Source organism: Sturnus vulgaris, chromosome 3 (assembly GCF_052056855.1).
Source record: "Sturnus vulgaris isolate bStuVul1 chromosome 3, bStuVul1.hap1, whole genome shotgun sequence".
NCBI lineage: Eukaryota > Metazoa > Chordata > Aves > Passeriformes > Sturnidae > Sturnus > Sturnus vulgaris.
In genome coordinates, this window is record NC_142245.1 from 83,014,235 (window position 1) to 83,036,565 (window position 22,331).

At 40.8% G+C, this 22,331-nt stretch overlaps 1 long non-coding RNA gene across 1 annotated transcript; it reads left to right on the top strand.

Moving 5' to 3' along the window:
• Positions 1 to 2,081: 2,081 nt before the first annotated feature.
• LOC148224453 (uncharacterized) lies at positions 2,082 to 17,141 on the top strand. The gene is made up of 3 exons (XR_015802649.1): positions 2,082 to 2,304; positions 16,710 to 16,751; positions 16,886 to 17,141. It is a non-coding gene; the product is annotated as an uncharacterized LOC148224453 (long non-coding RNA).
• Positions 17,142 to 22,331: the final 5,190 nt, after the last annotated feature.

A 22,331-nucleotide genomic window follows, 5' to 3' on the forward strand; every position in this document is an offset into this window, starting at 1 on the left:
TGTTTATTTCCTGTGGTTGAAGATTCTAAGGCATAAAACAATAATGTATTTGCTGCAGTTATTAAGGATGATGTAGTGTGTGGAGGGGACTATTGGCTTTGTTTCTTTGCAAGTCAACTCATTAGCATCTGGCAAATTCCAACTATTGTGCTGAACTGATGTGCCCTGCTGTTTCAATTACAAATTTATCGTTTCTAAGCTGTTTTTTATTATCAGCCCCTTCTTAAGTTCACAAATATTCACATCCTGTTACCAGCCTCTTCCTAAAGCAAATACTGTGGTGACTCACACCAAAAATAAAGGGTGTATCTGCATTAGGAGGTGAAAATAAATTGATCTGCTGGAAACAGTGTCACAGGTATAATTTCCCTTTTCCTCTCATGGCTGTCCATCTCTACAGCTTATTCTTTTCTGTTGCTACACTTTCTAGTTTTAGAGTCAGTGACACAAATACCATTGCAGATAAAACGTGTGAAAGCAGAGGTAATCTTCTGATTGTGGGAGGAAACGTTTGTCTCCTTGTAATAACATCTGTAAGCAGCATTTCTGCTGTGGAGTAACAGCTTTCTACTCACTGGAAGAAACTTTTGCAAGGTCTTAAAAGGCTCTGTAGACCTCACAAAGAGGCACATTGATACCCTGTAGTCCTCTGGACCCCTGGTCCTAGCTGCTATAGCTGGACAGTCTGCATGTTGCTTTTAGTGGTGACAGTGTCTTAACAGCACTTGATCAACTACAAAAAAATCCTGCTTTTGCAGTAAAAAGTAGGTCACAACAGTTTTGATGACAACGTGTGTATGATTTGATGTTTTTGTCCAGTTGTTCTGTTTGATGTTTAGACCAAATGGCTATTGCATCTGTTCTTTCTTTCCTTCCAAACCACCAAAGGTGGTGAAAGAAATTCCTCCATTCCAACAAGGAAGGATCATTAAAGTTTGATTAACAGTTTTAGTGGAATATTCAGAGACATTATTACTGCTCTGGGAAAAATGGTCTTACAATTCTAATCCCCAAGAGAGTGGTCATCAAACAAAAGTATCTGAGGAGCATCTGATGAGGGTGATCAGGTGTCAGGGCTCAGCTGACTGAGAAAACAGGAAGTTGTAAGACGGAATGTTCTTCTCTTGGAAAGAGGAGATGAACTGTTGAGTATGTCAGGGGAGTATAATAGATGTTCTGTAATCCAGAAGAAACGTAAACTGCTGGAGGAGAACTTGGGAGACGCTTCAGAACTCTGAACTGAAGCCTCTCAGCTGAGGTAAGAAAAGGGAAGTGGGAAATGCTTAAACATCTTGAATATTTTTCCCAGATCTGTGGGGAAAAGTTAGGGGAAGGGAGGGAAGTAATTTTCCATACCCTTATGGGATCCTATGTTTGTGATTTTTCTTTTTCTATTGCACCCGTGCCTAAAGAGGTGAATTGCAAATCTATGATCCTTCCAAAATGAGGACACTTAGAGAGGATGAACTTGGGCTACTTAGTAGCCTCAGGTTCATTGCTGGTCCCAAGACAGCAGATTTTATGCAGCCAGGCCTGAGCCTATTTGCACTGTCAGATCACTGTATCACAGAGTAACTAGGTTGGAAGAGACCTCCAAGATCATCAAGTCCAACTCACACCCTAACACCTCAACTAAACCATGGCACCAAGTGCCACATCCAGTCTTTTTTTAAACACATCCAGGGATCATGACTCCATCACTTCCCCAGGTAAAGCATTCCAACACTTTATTATTATTTCCATAAAAAACTTCTTCCTAATATCCAACCCATATCTCTCATGGTGCAGCTTGAGATGTGACAGAATATCTAATCTGGCATGTTAGGAGTATGAATTTGGTTTTGGGGCAGGTGGCTACAAGAGCATCAGTAGGGCTTTCACTGGTACTTGTGCTCTAGAAAGTGCTTTGGGTGAACCTTTACTATTCAAGAGAACAGTAATAAATTCTGCATAATGCTCTGAAGCAGAGACCAGCACAAGCCAGTTTGGCAGACACAAGTGCCTTCAGGAGAGTCATGGTTGCAGGAAGGGAGATTTTGTTCCCACTGTTGCACAGCTTCGCTGAGCCTGACCTACTCTTGTTCCAAGATGACAACTTTAAGCATAAGAGATGCCCCGGGTGACATTGCTCATTTATAAAATTCCCTTTTGTTGGATCAGATTTAACGTAGTCTCCTGTTTCGAATTATCTCTTTGATTAGCTGCAAAGTTTTGATGTCTGCAGGAGGAGAACAATTGCATCAGTGTGCACTGTCAGCCGGGACTCGTGGCTGCTGGGGAGTTGCTAGGATACCTCTCTAAAAGGTACGATTCACTTGATTAACCACCAACCCAGTTTGCATGAGAAATATTTTTCCTATCTTTGTTTTGTGCCTGCATCAACTGTGCATTAGATGTGCATGTGTGTTTAGAGCAAGCTACAGGTTGATTTTCATGTGTGTGTTCGTTTCCTCCTTTTGATGTGCAATAAAACCCTCTCTGCTTCATAGCAAAGAATCCAGGGCAGTTATAGCAGCAGTTCCAATAATCTGTAAAATGAGCAATACTTCCAGAGGGGAACATCAACCTAGAGAACCAAGGGAAGGTTTGACTTTAGATATGCATTTTTGGTATTATAACTAAAGCTTCACTTTCTATCTGTGAAGATGCAAGGGAATTTTTATCTATATAACTATTTTCCTTCCCCACTCTGAGCAGGGCGTTGGACCAGATGACCTGCCAAGGTCCCAACCAGAACTATTCTATGATTCTGTCATCCTTGCCACATTCCTCTGGTATTAATGCTCCCTTCCTGTGGAATTTCCTCGCACAAAGCTGCTTCGTTCTACTTGCACAAAGTTGTCTCAGAGCACCTCCTGTGTGCCCGCCTATTCCTGACTATGGGAGCATTGTATTCAGGATGCAAACCCTAACTCAAGTCTCTCCCCAGTAGCTGCTTCCTACGTGCTTATCTTTCCAATGCCTCCTTTTCACCTCCATTTTCCTGTTTCCTGAAACATTTTACTCAAACTTCAGAACATCTTGCCATCATTTCTGTGAATCCTCTTTTGTCCCACAACTCTCTTTCTGCCCTTTCCCTCAGGCTTCCATAAACTCCTTTTGCTGTTTCCATCATGTCTTTCCTCCGATGGAGCATCGTTCCTTCCTTCTGTCTGAGCAGACTTCTGCTTTCCATCCCCTAGGCATGACAGTTATCCTCTCCCTACGTTCCCTTTATCTCCTCTTCCACGGTTTCGTTCCTCACCGTCAAGCTCCCTACCAGCTGTGTTGTGCTGTGTTCCTTCTCACCTGTGGGTGGAAGTAGTGTTGCGAGAGGATAGGACAGATGTCGGAAAGGGATGTGACCTTACTTTGGAACTGAGTTGCCCACACATGAGCACTAAGATGCAGGTGCTGGAGAGCTCTGTCCAGCGAGCAGGCACCAAGATATGTGTGCCCAGCTGGCCTGGGTACCCAGAGCACAAGGCTTGCCTGCTCAGAAGTTCTCCTCGATTTTCTGTTCACTCTTTTAACCGGGGAGAGTGGCTGGCTTTGGACGTGCCATTTGTGTCCTTTAGGAGCTACCCGTCTTATCTCACCTCTGCAAGTCATTAGGATTTCCTCACTGCTCTTTCTCTCCTCCTTGAAACTGCCAAGTTTCAAGGCTCCAGGCTGTTCTTCCCAACATCCTCCCTCAATGTCATGTCTGTTTTAGTCTGGGTATAGATCACCTTTGCTATTCCAAGTAACCTAAAAAGCTGCACATTGCTGTGCTAGGATCTTGATGACCTGCTAATCTGAGTGCCTCTGGCAGCCCTGATGCCGATCCTCCTGCTGCTCCCACATCCCAGCCTTCCCAGTCTTTTTCCCTTTATGCAGTCTTCTTGTTTGCACTGCTGTTCTCTATGCTGTGATATATTGGGAGTCATGGGACTTGGGCTATGTGCTGCTGTGTTGTGCAGAGCTTCTAACGAGCTGTGAGCTTCACAGTTTGCTGCTTAATAATTCTCATGGTACCAAGGATGGATAACGCAGGTGCTGTTATTCACTAGAGATCACTTAATTACTAGTACTCAGCATGAAAAAATCGTGTTCAGATTGGCAAAGGGCACATACTGAACTCCCATACCTGACCTTCCTCTTGCTGTAAAGCTAACTCTGGCTTTGAATTCTCAGTTGAAACATCTTAAACTGCCTGTGTGAATCAAGCACTTGAGCCTTGGGGAATGATCTTTGTTTAACAAGTGAGCATTAGTTTGACTGGTACATGGTTTGCCTTGTCTCATAACCCATCATGTACAGTAACAGCAACAGCACCTGGGTTTCAGAGACATTTTTGACTCAACATGCTCAGTAAACCTTCAGGTCTCATACCACCCATGTGGAAACCCTGAGGAAATGAGAGGTGAAAGTGGCCTTCTCCAAGTCACAATGGCCGATGGTGGAAGTTTGACTAGGAATTTCCACATTGTCATGCATTATGAGGCACTGTCCCCAATTTTGTTCCTGTATGGGCATCCTCTATCCAAGTCTCAGATATGGTGCAGCTCTGGAATGAGTTGTGTGCAATTTTTTTGTTGCAGAAAAGCATAAATCTAAATGAAAACGTTCCCAGGATTATTCTAATGTCTTCTGAAATTAATGGCTTTCTGATATTCTGTTTGTTTCTAGTGACTACACCACAAATGCTGTAAGTAACATTTGTGACCAAAGGATGTAGATTCACCTTATCTGGTAAATCACAGCATCCTCCTGATACTATACCTGCAATCCAGCGGGGGAAAAAAAAGTATGGCTAAAGCTTGAGCATGAGCAACATTTACAAGATTCACTGGTAATACTTAATTTTAAGCAATATTAATATTTTTATCTTCCCATCAGTTACAAATTGTGCTCAGGGTCTAGAGTTTCTCCAAAATGTAATCAAGTAAATCCTGATTTTAATGAGTGGCAATCACTAAACCTGGGAATAATTGTCCTGACTTTCTTAGTAGCAAAGCATTGCAGCGCCTCTTGAATTCAACACAAGATTAATCTTCCTGGGGAAGCACACTCTTGTCCTGGAATAATGTATACCCAAGTATAAGATCTGTACATCAGTACATTGGGGATCGATAGCTCTTCTCCTGATTTGGCCAAATGATGGTGCAATCAGCCAGAGCTCAACTGGAAGATTGAAATAAAGTGTGTGTTGTTGTTCAAGGTACTTGGTACTTTTTGGAAGGGAACATGTTGAATTTTATAAGTGAATCACAAAGTAATTGCAGGCTCCTAATGGCTAAGGCTGAGACAAAGCACTGCTTACAGTGCTCTGGTTGCTCTCTGGTGTTTATTCACTCACATGCTTCATTTCTGAGTAGCTGCTGTAATCACTGTCAGTGCACCTGCTGCTGTGCTGTGTTATCATACACTCACACAATGGGCAAGGTTGGAAGGCACCACAGTGGGTCACCTGGCCCAACCTCCCTGCTCAGGCTGGGTCATCCTACCCCACACTGCACACGATTGCATACAGATGGTTCTCGAGGAAGGCTCCATAATCTCTCTGTGCAAGAATTATTTAGCTCAGATTGAAGTTTTGTGAGATTATCATGGCCCACTTTCACTTGTGCAGACTCCTGCTAATTCGATGTACCCTTCTTTCCTTAGCCATGATCTGATGAGGTCTTGGTCCCAAAATTTATGTTGTTTGGGACAAGGATGCTTTCTCACCATAACCAATAAATGTTTGAAAAAAAACGTTCCACAGGCTTCCTTCCCAAATTCAGAAGAGATATTAATGACTCTGCATTTTATCATCTTACGGATTATTAATGTTGTTACACATAGACTCTTGCTGGGTGTTCCATGGCTGCTTGGGCAGTGGGTCCCACAGCTGTGAAGCTTTCCAGTGTATCACACGAGTTCCCTTTAGAGGGCACCATTGACTTCCCTGAAGCCCACATTGATGCTTGTTCTTGCTGTTAATGAGGCTTGCTACCCCTCTGAGGTACATTTCAGCATTTTTTTGCTCTAAACATTTGGGATGCTCTAGGCTACTGCACATTATCTACTGTGTGCAAATAATTGAGATAAAATGCACCTTATAATAGACTTCTAAGGCCTTGGCTATGACCATTTTCTCAGCCACCAAGCAAAATTCTGGAAGGAACATACACTCCAGGATGCTGAACTGTGTCTTCTCACAAAGGCTTTAAGAGGACTGAAAGGCTCAGCTTCAAAACATAGAGGCCAGCACAAAACTGAATCTTCGCTTCTACTGTGTAGTCTGGAAGATGCAGGTTCTCCCATCCTGTGTGACTGGATCTGCAGAGTTGTAGTGGATTCTCCTTCCCTACAAATATAGCTGTTTTACAGCAGACAGGATGTTTCTGCAGTCAGATGTTTCATTTCATCTTCCTCTCTCCCACGCTCAATTTCTTTCTTTGTGTGCTGTCCCCAAGGAGAGCAGCACGTGGCTGCATGGTCATCTTACTTCATAAAGTGGTACCAAATGAGCACAGCTTTAGGAGGTTCTTTGTGACATGAGCTACTTTCTAGAAGTATGTTGATGTTGAAGGAAGTTGCTTTTAGATTTTTTAATCTACACTTCTGCTTCTTATCTTTAATGAAGAAGTATAGATATCAGGGAGGTACAGAAAGTGCCTACTGTAGTCCCACAGCTTCAGGCAATGCACAGTTCAAGGGAAGTCCACAGTGATGTAAGCAGGATAATTGTGAAAATAAATGTCTGCTCTGCAACAAAAAATGATATTTCATTTTAGAATTGAACACTCAAAAAGATGTAACTCATTTTTCCAGACAATTATTGTAATTTCATGAAGAACATCCAACAAAATAGTCATTCAGATGCTTACCTGGTCTCTCACTCCTTATCATTGCTTATATCCTCTTCAGTGCAATTGCATCAACATGTTCCTCAAATGTGGGTTTGTATTTTCTATTTATGCAGTTAATTAACTGCAGGGCTGCCTGAGCCTCTCTCTAATATTGCAGATGACTGGGGACTGTTCAGGGTTTGCAGCATCTGAGTCAGATTTTTGACCGTGTTCGTAATGTTGTCTAAGGTGCCCATGGCCCACAGTGGGAGCAGGGACAGGTACAGCCAGAGGGACAGGACTGGGATGAAGGATGGAGAAAATCCCAGGTGAGGATGTAAAAGCCATCATTTGGAGGATGCAAGGGGGTATGGCAAGCACCACGGAGCTCTCATAGGGCAGAAGCAGTAGCTGGAAGGCAGCCCAGAGGATGTCCCTAGGTGTGTTATCCTGTGAATCTCACCAACCCATCACTTACCTCTTCTTCCATCTCTGTCACGGGTGATTTTCATAATACTCAGCGGGTTAAACCTCTATTCAGCAAACTCAGCATAAATTTATCTTGTGTTAGTGGCATTTACTGTTACACTGTTGCACCTCTATCCCCAAAAGCTTCTCAATTTTGCTCTTGCAACACACTGAAAATATCAAATCTCTTCTGAAATGTTAAAAAATGTCTTTTTTCTTTTTTCCTAGTTAAATCAGCAGACCCAAGTTGGAAGAAAAATCTAGTTCTACCAAACTTCTAGTTTATTTATGTAGTCATTGATGGCGGGCATGTTTACATCTCTGTGATCCTAAACCTTAGGGAATTGCATTTCATTTCAGGGCTGCTGGGTCTGAACATCCCATGAGATTTTAAACTTTGATTTAAAAATAAACAGGGTGGGTTTTTTCCTATGGTTTTGGAGCAAACCTCAAAAGATAGAAGTTGGAGACCTCAAAGAAAAAGATAAGAAAGAACATTTAAGAGATAAAAATATGTGACTAAATAATAGAAGTTTCCAAGTGCATATTTCATCTTGTGCCTTTAAAAAAAAATTATTTTCGTGACAGAAGGTGACAATTCATGATTTTGGATTTCCTTAGAAAAATATTTCTTAAAGTCCCCGTCAAGATGACCACGAGTTTCAGGCTGGAATACACCATTACACTGAATGCTGTGTTCCTCCTATGTAAGAGAGGATGTATCCAATTAAATAAATATATATTCTTAATCTCTCCATCTTACAGAAGGAGAACAAATACATAGAATCTGACTCTTCCACAGCTCCTGGCTCCCAGATACCTTAAGGGAACCATGCAGTTACTACACCCACTTTGTCCAGTTTCAGACTTGATGGGCCATATTTAAATTCTTGGCTCATATGGGAGCCAGTGGGGTTGGTGACAACCTTTCGGAAATCAGACAGTCCTTTGTACATTTATTCCTCCCTCTTCAAAAATGTAAGAGCAGTGGTGTGTCTCAAAGTGTTACCAGTTAACTTAGGAGTAACTGTAATCCTTTCTGAGATCTTCCTCCTCTCACAGTTCAATGGTCTGAGACACCTCAGAGCTGAAAGCATTCCAGTTTGTACAATCCAAATTTGAATGAAATCAGTTACCTGGTGATCTCAGATGTTTCACCTGCTCTGTTTCAAAATCATTTATAAAACCCTTGAATCAAACCAAGAGCACTCAGGCACCTGATCTGCAGGGAAAGCAGTGGACAGTAGGTCCTGAAACACCCTTGAGGCCACAAGTGGAGCCCCTCTGAGTGAGAAGAGCCCAGCAGGCTGCAGCAGCGTGTGGGTGGAGCACGGATGCTGTATGTGATATCTTGTGTTTGTCTCATTAGCTTGCTGGCATGAGCTGGTTCCCAGCTGTCAAAAAACAGAACTAGCAAAACAGAAGGTGGCCACAGACACAAACTAAACCTCAGCCTGGTGTTGATTCTTGTCCTTTCTGAGCAGTTCCCTGCCACAGGTTCAGTTATAGCATAAAAAAGAAAATTACTTGGCACCCCAGATGCCTTGTAGGCTCCAAATTTACCTTTCTACCGTGAAATTGCATAGGTAATTCTAGTCCTCAAGTGAGTTCACATAGCAGCTGATAGAGAGGCTTTCAGCAGCAGAGGAGGATGTTTCTCTTCTCACAAGTACACTCTTGGCTCTCATCTTTCTGGAGGCTTGTCCCAAACTGAGCAGCATTTCACTTGCCTCAGCCTGAGAGGTTTCTACAAAGTTGTGTTCTCTCTTCTCTTCCTCTTCTGAAGGTCAGTTACGCTCAGTGCTGCCCCTGGATGATCTGCAGCCATTGATGCAAAAATTATGAAATTGTTCCTCTGTCATTACGTCTATAATGGATTCTGCTTCAATTTTAAGCTAGACTTACCTTTCCAAAACACAATCGGCTACTCCCTGAAAAGTCCAAATTCAGCAATATTTTCTTAATTTAAATGGAGACTGTAGTTAATACAGCAATAGAGTTGCATCTTTCACTTTTTTCTAAAGATCTTCTTCTTACGCCATTTTATGGTCTTCTATAACTTTCATGCAATGTTTAGATGACCAATACCTAAGCCTCTATTTCAGTATAACAGCAGAGAAGCAGAAGGCTCCTCTTTATCATAAAACCCAGCCCTGCAATCAGACAAAGGAACATGTCATCTGTCCTTAGCTTAAGCTGAATTATCTAAGACTGACTTGTCTCTGTTGCCTGTGCTTTCTTTTAGAAAGTTATTCTCACAGCTTTAGTTAAAAGAAAGTTCTGATTTTTAAAATTACTTAAATGATACTCCTCTGTTTTCCCATTGACTCTAAGATATTCCTGAAAGAAGCTACTCTTGCTTTGCTTTGTGATGTTAAATAAGTCAGGTTCCTGTTATCTCCTCTGGAAACACGGCTGTAAACCCTTTACTGTCCATATACCCTCCAAATTTGTATGAAGTCCTTTCCCCATGAAAGGACTTTCCCCATGAGCTTCTCAGGCAGAGGTAAATTGATGCAGGTGTCTGTTAGAATCATTATTAATTATTATTTTGAGTCTAATTTGATACATGGATGTCACCAGCTTCAAAACTAAGGGAGTTGACACCCAGGCATGTGATCTGTGCTTCATCTCTTAATAATGAATAATTATTATGTATTACTGATTTCCTATCAGTTATTGCAGTTTACAGTATTTTGCTCAAAACACTAATGAAAATGGGGCTGCAGCTATATTAAAATTCTGTGACAGTTATTCAAATATGATGAAATTTGTCATCCAATGTATTGCTGATAACTGATGGGACCTACACAATCCCTGTAATTTTCAGCTTTGTGGGCTAACTGCCTTTCACACCTAGCAAACACAAAGACAAAGGACAGTTGTGATGAGGGACAATTTCCCTTTGTTTCTGTTGAGGACAGGAATGTTATTATTTAAGGAACTGGTGTTAAATACAAAAGACATAGAAGCTTTTGGTCCTATTCAGTGTGTCATGCCTTATACATTTAAAGATGGTGTTAATCTTTTAAACCATCACTTTTCACTGAAGCTTCAGGATTAGCTCGCCATCTAGTATGACTCCTCAATTTCTTTTCCTTTCCCCAGGATGCAATCTCTGATCCCATAAGCACAAATGTTCTTTTTCCAAATATGCAACTATTTGGCTTCACTGTAAATTAATTCTCTCTGCTTGTTTGTGCTCAGTTTATTTCATCTGCTAGAGGGAACACCAGTCCTTTTGTTGGTTTGGTTAAATAATCCTCCTGGTTTTGTTTTATGTACAAACTTTATCAACAGTATTATATATGCTGCCAGTTCATTTATACAAGTTAAATAACTGGAAGACACAGGGCAATGCATTAAAAACATGCTTCCTCAGAAAGGATTTCCCAGGAATACTTATCTTTGAGATCAGTCAGTGACTGGTTTTATCATCTACTGCCTGAGTGATGATTCAGCAAAGATGTAAACTACAATAATCACAATTTCCTATATATATACATGCATTTGATACATTGGTTTGGCATTTAGACACTTATCAACCAATTCTGTGACATAACTTAAAGGATATTGAGTTGCTTTGGAAAAAGATTGTTTTCTTTTTTTCTTACTGCTATTAATTGTACGCCTCTCCTGTAATTTGTTTAAAAATGAAATCCTGTATATACTGTTCTGTTAAATTTGCTAGAACTGATATTAGGTTGATAGAAGAATGGTTAATTTGGTAATCCTTTCAATGCTTTTGATATACAATAACACATTGAGAGCAGCCCTGTGGAGAAAGATTTAGTGGTTCCCATGAATGAAAAACAGGACACAAGTCAGCAGTGTGGACTTGCACCCCAGAAAGCCAACCACATCCTGGCTGCATTGAAAGAGGGATGGCCAGCTGATCAAGGGAGGTGATTCTCCCTCTCTGCTTTTGAGACCCTACCTGGAATGCTGCATCCAGGTTTGAAATCCTCAGCACAAGACAGACATGGACCTGTTAGAGCAGGTTCATAGAAGGGCCACAAGGATGCTCAGAGGAATGGAACTTCTGTGCAGACAGGTTGAGAGATCTGGGACTGTTTGGCCTTGAAAAGACAAGGTTTCAGGGACATCTTATAGCAGCCTCTCAGTACCTAAAGAGGGCTTATAAAAAAGACTGAGCAGGCAGTTTTTGTTTTTTGGATTTTTTTGGGTTTTTTTTACACAGGCAGTTAATGATAGGACAAATAGGAAAAGTTTTAAACTGAAAGAGAAGAGATTTAGATTAGATGTGGGAAAGAAGTTCTTGACTGTGGGTGTAATGAGGCACAGGAACAGGTTGTCCAGTGGAGCTGTGAATGCCCCATCCCTGTAAGTGTTCAAGGCCAGATTGGACAGAGCTTAGAGCAATTGGTCTGGAATCAGATGACCTTTGAGGTCCCTCCGAGCCCAGACCATTATATGATTCTGTGACACATTCTTGTGTCATTCTTGTATGTAGCTACTTTTTTTTTTCTTGCTTGTCTTAGGCAAAAAATATATCTCAATATATAATTGCTGTTGAAATAAACCAGCGTATTTCCTATTGCCTTCTTTTCAGTTTGAGGCAGGATGAGACTGTCCAAGTGTTTTTCTAAAATCAGACTCAAAAACATGACTGAATCATCCAGAAGAGAAAGAGCAATATGTATGTGTATACTAAGTCCATCTATTTCCAGGGAGCACCCTTTAGTGATGAGAGAATTAATTCCTTTTGCTTCTTTTCGTCTTCTGGATACAGTTGTTGCTGCTGTGCTTCTACACTGATGTTTCTCCACCGTGACACACTCTTCTTTCTTCATTAACTTCAGGTGACTGCTGCTCTTGTCTCTGTTCTCAGCATCTTTTGTAGCTATTTACAGACTAGGAAGGTTAGTTTGCTCTCTTTAGACTTGCTTTGGCAAGACCCCAGATTTATTTAACTGAGGAAGAGGTTGGGATCTCATTGCTTTTCTCATCAAACCATAGTGAGGTTTCTCTTTCACCTATAAATGTCTCAGACACTTGAGAAGCTGAGAGCTAGAGATGGGTAGAAGACAGTTTTCCCTTGCTGCAAAATTATTTCAGATTTCAAAAGCTGTCCTACCCTATTCTGGGAAAAATATTTTCCCAGATACTTTATGTTTACAGACAGGTTGAGAAAGCTGGAGGGGTTTGGGGTATGGCACATGTGTGCAGACTCTGCCACCCTCATCCAGGGCAGGAATTTGGTCTGTCCTCTGCAAGGCCCACAGGGCAGCTCTGAGGGGAAGAAGATATAGTTAAGAAACCTAAGTTTGGGAATCTGACTGTAGGTTGTAGAAGCATATCAGACATTTGAGCTTCTTCAGCTGGTGGGTATCAATGGAGCCAGCTCAACTCCTTCTGAAGCAGGTGCCCTGTGCCAAGTCAGACAAACTGTGTTGATCCACTGCTTGATTCAGTCACCTGTACATGGGGCTTTGAAATGCTCTATGTTGCCTTACCTGGCTTTGCAAAGTGCACATCTCTCCTAATTCCTGTGTCAGGTCGACGAGCTCTGTGTAACCCTTGATTTAAATAAACATCCCCAGGTGGCATGGGACAGGGACTTTGACTTGAATCCATCATCTCTAAGTCAAGTAAAGAACAGATTTCTTTGTCTGGTTGGTAGATACATTATTTATACAAAATGGAACAGCCTGGATAGCTGAGGATAATTTGTTAAAGTAGGAGAAGAAGAAGTATCAGAGTGAGCAATGCCTGGATCCCAAAAGTTACTGAATATTGCCAGAGGAGCCATTGCCATAGTTATTAATATTTTGGAAAAAAAATGTTTCATAGCAGACACATTCCAGAAAACAAACAAACAAAACCCCACCACATGGAAAATTCATGACCTGATGTTCCTAATCAACACACTTGGAGAACAATTCATGCTCAGAGCAGTGCTGAGAGTCTGGTTTCCTTTCAGTCCTTTCAGCCACCTGGCGGTTCTCATGGCATGTGAGGTTGAAGATCTGCGTTCGCATTTATCTGCCTGCCTGGACTGCAGCTCTGCCTTTGGAGGAATTGCTGAGCTGTATCCCTTCGTGCCTCTATCCACTGCAGCTGGCCCAGCAGCAGGAAGATCTCCTGCAGAGGAGTCCCTCCAGGCAGGCAGCACTTAACCTCCACAAGGAAAGATACAGGCAGTGGAGGATGATGAGGTGAGTCTGCTGTGGCACACAGGTGCTCTGCCAAGGAGATAAGAAGGCTCCTTTTGAAAGAAAAAGTTGAACTGCTCATCCTTGTGTCCCTACAGCTCCATGGCTGGCACCTTTGCAGAGACCATTTGAAGCCTCTCTGTGCTTTCTGTCTCCATTTTACTGCTTATGATGGAATTTTGGAGATAAGTGTTATACTTCTAAAATACCACTTCATGTATTATCATCCTTAGAAATGTAGGTGGGTTTTTTTGGTCTTAATTACACTATGAAATGCACTTCTCCTCCCATCCTCTTACCAAGCATGATTTTTTTTAAGGGACAAGGAGAAAATGCAAATACTTCGCCTGCATTGACAGGGTGTTCAAGTGTTCTCAGATTTTCTCTGTTGTGGTTCTTTATTAATAAAACAGCGGTTTCTGCATGTGATTCCTCAAGTTCAACATGATTTTTCACCCCCTGTTGAAATTACTCTGCTTTTGAGGCTTCTGAGTCCAAAATGGTCAGGGTGTTGCAGGTTAGAATCCACCTTTTTTCTGCTTTTTTTCCCTCCTCTCCTTTCTTGTTGTCTGGGATGAAAATCTTTGGATAAAAATGTCTAGGAAGTTATCAGCCCAAATACACTGCTATTATATATCCACCTACTACAGTGCAAGTCCTTTCAATGGTACTACTTGGCTTAAGTTCTCTGATAACTATAAGGACATAAGGACAGTTTTGGTTTTGTGTTTTTGAGGATAGAATAAACTCGTCATCTTCCTACATCTATCCCCCAGCAAATCTGGAGATTTCCACTTTCAGAAATTCTTTTGAGGTATCTTGGCTAACAAAACAGCCTAATTTTTGATTTTATTAACAGGGAATATTTACAGAATGCCAGCTCTCTTCCGAGGTCCTTCATTGAGGTTTCTCTTTAATATTGGGGCTTGGAAAGCTTCATGTGCTCCAGGTCACCCAGTGTTCAGAGTAATTTATAGCCTTTGAAAAGTAGAAATTTAGGATCTGTCGGTCAGTGTTTCTAACAGAAGTCTGAGCATCTTTTCATGCACAGACACTGCTTGTTAAAATGGTTCCTAGGAGGTATTCTCTTTTGGGTTGTGGGTGGCTGACAAAAAGGTACCATGGTTTTGGCAACTGTTTTCTGCATGCCATTTTCCCCCCTCTCATTTAAGAAGTATGCTATCTAGATCTAGCCTAAGGGCATATCCTCTGTACTGAAAAGAGCTGATCCCATCCTATATACACTTTATCTTAAGGGCAGTAACCATCTGGACTCTCCTCTATTGGTGGAGCCAGTCTATAATGACAAGGATAGACCAGCATTCCTGCAGAACCACTGGGAAAAGGGAGAATTGTATATTTGAGTCAGGCACAAATACCTGAAAGCTGATTCAGCAGCTTCAGGACCCAAACAACTCTCTTTGCAGAACAAATACTTCCTTCTACAGAGAGAGAGAGATACTTTTCTTGTTCTCTCCCACCTTCCAGACCTATTCCTAACTGCGTCTCCATCTGTTTCTCAAAAATCTTAGCATAATTTCAGGCTGTCTTCTTCACCCACTTCTTTTTCTGGGATGCCCCAATGGAACTCCACTTCAGCTTCTTTTCTCTCCTTGTGTAACTGCTGGCTGATGCCTTATACAGCAAATATCTCTATGCAGGTGATGGAGGAGGTTTAACTTCTGCAACTCTCTCCTCTGTTCAATCCTGTCCTGCTGGCAGGTCTTGAATAATTATCAGGTCCCAGAGTGACTAACACAGATCTCAGCCAAGCCTTCTCCCAGGCTCCTTTCTCTGTGGGGGAAGATTGTGGTGGTCATTCCATGCTACTGGCATTAAGGCCCCTAGAACCAGGGATATGCTTTAAGTCAGCCTCTCATCTTCAGACTCTATGTGACTTTCATAAATATAGATGTGCACACGCCAAACATCATTTGCATCAAATATATTTATGTATGGCTTTACACTTTTAGGACATGCAGTTTCACTGTCCACCAGCTGGTAGAGAAGTCACAAGCAGGTGCCAAATGTGACTGCCCTTTCTTCCTAAGACCATTACAGACAACCAGATACCTTGGTGGTTTTTTACCACTTACAAACACTGTGCAAGGAGCTGGCAGTGGCATGTACCAGGCAAGGCTGAGAGATGCTCACTGCTCTTCAAGGGTAGGGAGGCTGTGAGATCAGGGGCAGGAGGAGGAGCTGGGGACTGACAGCACTGATTCCACACAGACATTGCAAGGTCAGTTTGAACACTCATTGGAAAGCCTGACTGGTCAAACAGCATTGCCCGAGTTTTGGAAAGGTGAAAATTCAAAGCTCTACCCAAGCCATGCCACTAACAATCGCTGATTTGTAACAATTAATGGCCTTTTTGTTCTGGCTTTGTGCATCATGCCATGAGATCATGATCCATGACTACAAGTCCTGTGCAATAGAATACTATTACTACTACTACTACTACTACTACTACTACTACTACTACTACTACTAAATAATGAGTTGAGTTTCATTATGTGTCTTGCACTGCTTAAAATCCCCTGTGAGCAGTTACTGCCAGTGAGAATATTTAATGTCTTGATGCAATTTGAAAATGCAGTGCAAATGGCAGTGTAATAAAACAAAGAACTTCATCAACTTCTAATTGAAATTAATGAGGATTGAACTCCTACTTTGTGCATAAAAGAAGAGACTTTTCCCCTGGCCTTAAAAGCTGTTGGCTCCAGGAGTAGCATGACTCCATTTTAATTATCTTATTTTTCTACCTCAAAAAGATTATACTGCAGAAAACCGGTCTTATTTCAGACAACCAGTAAATATCATGTGGATTAAAAAGTTAGACTTTTCTCTCAATTCCTGCAGAAATGTTTTCCCTATATATTAGTAGGTCTGTAAGAAATCATGTCCACCTGTATTTTGTGAGACAAGGAGCTGAAAATATATTCCTTATCTAAGAGACTATTTTCTACAATACTATTTCAGAAATTTATACATAGACCAAACAAAAAAGACTCTGTTATTTCAAGGTCATTTTAAACCTCTGTGGCAAAGGCATGAAGATTAGAAACTTCATCAGGCAAAAGCACAGTGCACTGAGGCATGCCAGCATGTTTGTCAAAATGGCTGTGGAATCCCTTTTCCCACACCCTTGGCTGCAGAAGGGAATAACAGAGATGGCTGGAAATGGCCATTGCATTTTATTACCATGCAATAAGACAGGCAAATATAATTCTCAATGCTAACATTTGGCACTGGTACGATTTCACAGACCCCTAATGACTGCAGTGAAGTTCAAGCCACTCAGCTTCAGGTAAGCAAAGTGTTCTTTGTTTCCCAAGTTATATGTAGTGTTTACTTTTCTTGTAACTTTTTTTGTTATAAAATCTGCTAAATCAAGAATTAATATCTTATTTTTCTTTTTTTTTCCTTTACTATTTTGCACAGCTTTGCAGAGCTTTAAGAATGTCTAAATTTCTGCAAGCTTTAGCACAGCCATTTAGATCATTCCACATTGCTATACTGCAGCTGTTTGCATTACGTCTTGTGGGTCACTTGTGAAGGGAAGAGTTGTTGTGATGTACTGTACTTGCCAACAGCAGGCACAAATCAGGAGAATTGTACTTGGAGGCATATCATTAAATTTCAACAAACAGATTTACTGGAGAAGTCATTCTTCCTGTGAGATCACTAAAGCTGCCATTGTCCATAAACTATTTAGAAGACCTGAATAAAGGGCTACTTGGAGTCTTCAGCTGATAAGGCTTAATGCTGTGTTTTCTCAATCTTTTGTTTATGATTCTCTTACTTACCAACAGTTTCTTCTAAGTGCCTGAGTAATTTGTGTTCACTGGCACCTACTTCCAGGATTGTTGGAAAGATAGGATATTTAAATACTACCTCCATCTAGTATGTACAGAGAGACCTAAAGGTCTGTAAGTTTTTTGATGCCACAACATAAATGGATGGTTAGCTTGTGATAAAAGCATGCCATACAAGCCTCTAAGAAGGAGAGTTCAAGTGACAGTTTTCACCTCAGATACTGTTGGTTTATTTCTTCTCATAGCAGCTATATACGCTGCTTCTAAAAATAAATTTTTTTCATATACCATCAGCCTGCACTCTGGGTCTAACTCAAAGACTGTGAAGAAAATGAAGATTATTCTAAGCAAAGATTTAAAAAATCTCTATAAATAGGATAGAACTTGTGATATTTTGCTCTATTTTACTTTAACCAAATGTGAAGATATAAAACTAAAACTTCTGTTTTCTGAAAATGTGATTAGTCTGCACCTTCCAGAAACACAAGAAGCAGTGCCCAAAATCCACAAACTCTTCTCTAAAATGGTTACCCTCTTGGAACAAGAAACAGCTTGTCAAAATCCCATCTTTCATAATGGAATTTGCTACTTCTTGATGGAGAAGGATGCTTTCTGCAGCAGTATGATACACTTACAAGGCATGAATCAATTTACATTTTAATCAGGGGGGGCCCATACCATCAATTGGTGAGAGTGCTTTTAATTTACCTGAACTAAGTCATTGGGTTGATCCCAGCAGATTTGCTTCTACGGCAACACCTGCTTTTATCATGACATCTCTTGAGTATTCAGCCTCCATAAAAATAAATAAATTCTCCTGAAACTGTGCTAAATTCCTTACCAATGAATCTTCTTTCACTATATGAAATTCTAAATAAAAAAGGACAGGTTTATTTTAAGCTTTTAACAGACTGTTGTAGTTAATCGTGTATATCAGGCAAGAGGCTCGGTTGCTAAGAAAATCTTTGGCATGTTTCCATGGGATTTGTGTGTTATTGACAGAAAAAGTACCAAATGATAGGAAATGCATCTGCTAATTTGAATAGTGAAACAACAAAGAAAAAAAAAATAGAACATTTTTCTGCCCAACTTTTGAGTTAATGCAAGCTCAGGCCAAAAATAACATACTTCACATCAATTTACAGAGAAGATTTTTGGCTTCAAAGACTTGATTAAGATTATAAAAAAATAAAATCCCCATTTCTATGTGGGTAGAACATATGGATCTCTGGTTGTCAGTGGTTGCCCTTACACTGCTGCACAGAGATCCCTAGGATGAGCTCAAAGCTAGAACATGTTCTAGAGGTGACTTGGCGTGCTTGTTACTTCCAGAAGAAATATCAGGTGTATTTACATTGAATGTTCTCCCATGTCCAGTTGTCTGCCATGTGATCAGACAGACCTTTCTCCATATTTTTTTCAGCTGTCCCAGTTATCATGGTCCAGTAGAGAGGGAGAAAAATGTCTGGAGATGGGGAAGACAGAGTGGGGCCTCCTTTGAAAATCCCTGACAGTGCTTGCCTCACGAAAGGACACAGCAGTAGGCACCCAGGGCTTTAGCTGAACAAAGCCTGCCTAGAGGAACAGATGCTGGGTCATAGCCTGGAGCTCAAAATGCTGCCAGAGAAGTTTTGCCAGGTACTGGAGCAGCCAGTGGCAGAGAAAGCCAACAACCCCAGTGTGGAGATGGAGCCCTGCACAGGCCAAGTTTTAAAGACTGGCTGACCAGGAAAAACATACTTATTCCACTTCAAAACCTTTTCTTTTTTGTATTTAAATATAGGCCGGAGTCACCTGGAAGTCAAGAATCAAGCAATGGGGTTAGATCTTATTGATATATTCTCAGAAGCCATCATTTTAGGTGCTCTGTATTTAGACTCTTGGCTACACTCCATCATCAGTGCATGACCCCATAATTTACGATTTTGGAAAAGGAATGAGTCCCTCAGGTCTACAAGCCAAATAAAACAGTGGATGTATTGTGGGAGGATATATTGTTTAGCAGGATAACATAGTTCAACAAAGTAGTGTGGCCAAGGATCCTACTCATAGAACAAAGTTCCTGGGCACACTGAGAACATTGATCTACAGTGCAAAGTTTGTAAAACCTTGTGGAAAATCAGTTATTATGTGGGATGATAATTCTATTTTGACCTCATGAATTCCTGTTGCTTTTAGACATCATTTTGTATCCCTGGACAAGGAAAATCAACTGTACAGTTGAAGCCTATAGCCACATAAGGCATGTGGGGGCTCGGTAGTTGCCTTCTACAGTGTTCTTCTACCTCGCGAAAGAAACCTGGACTTTTTGGTTCTTTCTCATTTAAACAATTGTTTCTTATTTCAATTTAAACATGGGAAGATTTTAAAAGCCAAGGAAAAGGGTTCCTGCCTCTGATTGCCATTCAGCTAATTAATCAGCAAAGCAGTACTAGACAATGAGGGAATCCTATGGAGGCAAGAAAATTGAGAATATAAGACTTTCTGTTACAATTCAGTAATAGCACTGGGGAAAATTATTCATTTGTTGTGGAAGATAAGCCAGGGATCTTTTCTGTTTTCTTTCTTCTTCTCCTTTTTTATCCATTCTGTGACTTTGGGCAAATCCTCCCAACTTCTTGGTCCCTCAGTTTTCCCCTTCTGCAAAACAACAAATCAAACTACTTTGCTAGAATTTTGGAGGAATTGATGTAGTGCTTTATAAATATGTAATGAGTTCTATTTTTGCTAGGAGGCAAAATGGACTAATATATATATAATTTTAATGTTTTCCACAGGGTTTGGAATTTTTTCAAGACATGCCAATAAGAGAATAGACTTAGAAGCTACTCTGATGTATCTCATTGAGTGTCAAAGGTTTCCATCAAATATTTGATTCGAGCTTCCCTATGAGTCTGTTTTTAAAACAGCACAGAGACAAGGCACATTTGCTTAGCCTGCATATCCCTAGAAAGAAATGAGATATACATTTTTAAACCATCTTAATTTACTTATGAGAAGAATATCTATTTGCAATACTTCATGTATAAAATGCTTCATGCTCGCATAACATATGCACATAGCATATGTTTTAATTTTAGTTCAGTACAATATTTCAAATTTAAACAAATTAGCCCAAGGCATAAAGTACTACCAACCATTTTTTTCTCTTTTTAATGCAAGCCAGATTGTAGAGAAGCATTACTAATGAAAACAGCAATCATAAACCTGAGCATCTTTTACTTACCCCTCATTAATAACACAATATACCTATTTTTTTAAATTTAGATTTTCATATACTGAAAGAAAATTAATTGGTAATGACCTTATCTTGTTATTTCTTCACAAATTTTGTCATCACTGTTTTAAGGACTTCTTGAGTTGATGGTACCATTAAAACATTGTTATTCAGGGCTATCTGCCTTCACCGTTCAGTTTCCATGCTCGGTAACCAGGGAACATGGACACCATGATCTCTGAACTACTTCTAAGATAACTGGTAATGATAACTAGGAAAAGCACATCAGAAGGTTTCAATTTACTGTTCAGGAGTCCACATTTTTAATCCTGAGAAATGGTATCTATTCTGTATATTGAACACGTATTCCAGTAAATCCTCTTTCTCCCACAGAAGGCTTAGCTTAACAAATGAGATGCTATTTTTCCAGTTACAAATATTCTATGGCAACACCATAGGTAGTTGTAGTGCTAGTTATATAAAATTTTGTGGTGAAGCCTCTTTAACTTCATTCAGGAGTCAGAAGTACCCTCTTGAGAATCCTCTCACTGAAGAGAAATTCAATAGTTAATATTATTGTATGTTATCGAATATTCAGCTATTTCAAACAATTGTGTTAAGTCATTTGAATAGAGGTAATGAATAGACTGCTTTTTTTTTCCTATGCAGCAAATGGGCCATTGTTACAAAAAAGGTTAAAGACCAGGTTTAAAGTCCACTTAACGCAATACATTTAAGTCTCCTACCAAAATTCATTTGGATGTTCTCTCCTTCTGTTCACAAATCTTTCATCAGACAAGGCTTCCCACAGGACCCTCATTTATGGCATGGGTCTATCTGACTTGCTCATATGAACCCTCCTCATTGGGCTTAAGTGAAATTGTTTGGGATGGCTTGAGCGAAATTCATTTAGGTCTTTGACACCTTCTCAGGAATGACTTATAAGCAGCTCAGCTGGGAGGCTGAGGTGGATGGAGATCTCTGGTGCAAAGGCAGAGAAAAGGAGAGAAAGGGAGATATGTCTGTATGGAGAGGGCACCCAGAGGGGAATGAGGATAGAAGTGGAGTGAAAACTCTCCAGTTGGCTCAGCTAGAACTGGAGGAAGATGTGCCCATGGCAGGGTGGGTCAGAAAGGGATGAACTTGGTGGACTTTGCTTTCAGGCACTCAAAGTTGTCACCAGCTGCACTAGCAGACAAAGAGTACAGCATGTGCAGCTGTGATCCCACCCTGACTGGTTCCCATCCACACACAGAGATGAATGCACCCACAGATAACCCTCTGCAGGGAGATTCCTACACCTCTTACACTCACAATTCTCTCCGTTTCTCACCCAGAAAGGAGAAGGTTGAAGGACTCATTTTTTACAGTTGTCTTAGAGAGAGAAACCTAAACTAAGGTCTGGTTCCAGATCTCTCTCCAGCTTGAGAACATTTAAACTCCAGTCTCTCCATGAGGAGTTTCCAGCCCTCTATGGATAAAGAAATATTTTAACTTGATGTGCTATTTTCTGGAAATCTTGTTTTTTTCTTTATAGCAGCACCTAAGTACCACCCCAAAGGGCTTATGTTTCAACAGTGAGTACAGTGGGGCTCTGTAGGGAGCCCAGTCTTGTCAGTATGCATCCCATGTGTACTGATGATGCCAGCCAGACACACTCCCCCTTGGGGACAAACTGCCTCTTTCCTGGACAGTCCTATTGTTGAACAGACACCAGACTACTCAGCCTTGTTTAAAGTAGGGCTGCCCTAAAACAGGAGTGTGGTTTAGGTGTATAAGGAATGGAAAAGCATTCCCAGGATTAGACAGAACAGGTTCAGATTCTAATTTCTGTATGAATCTTGGTTTAATTTCC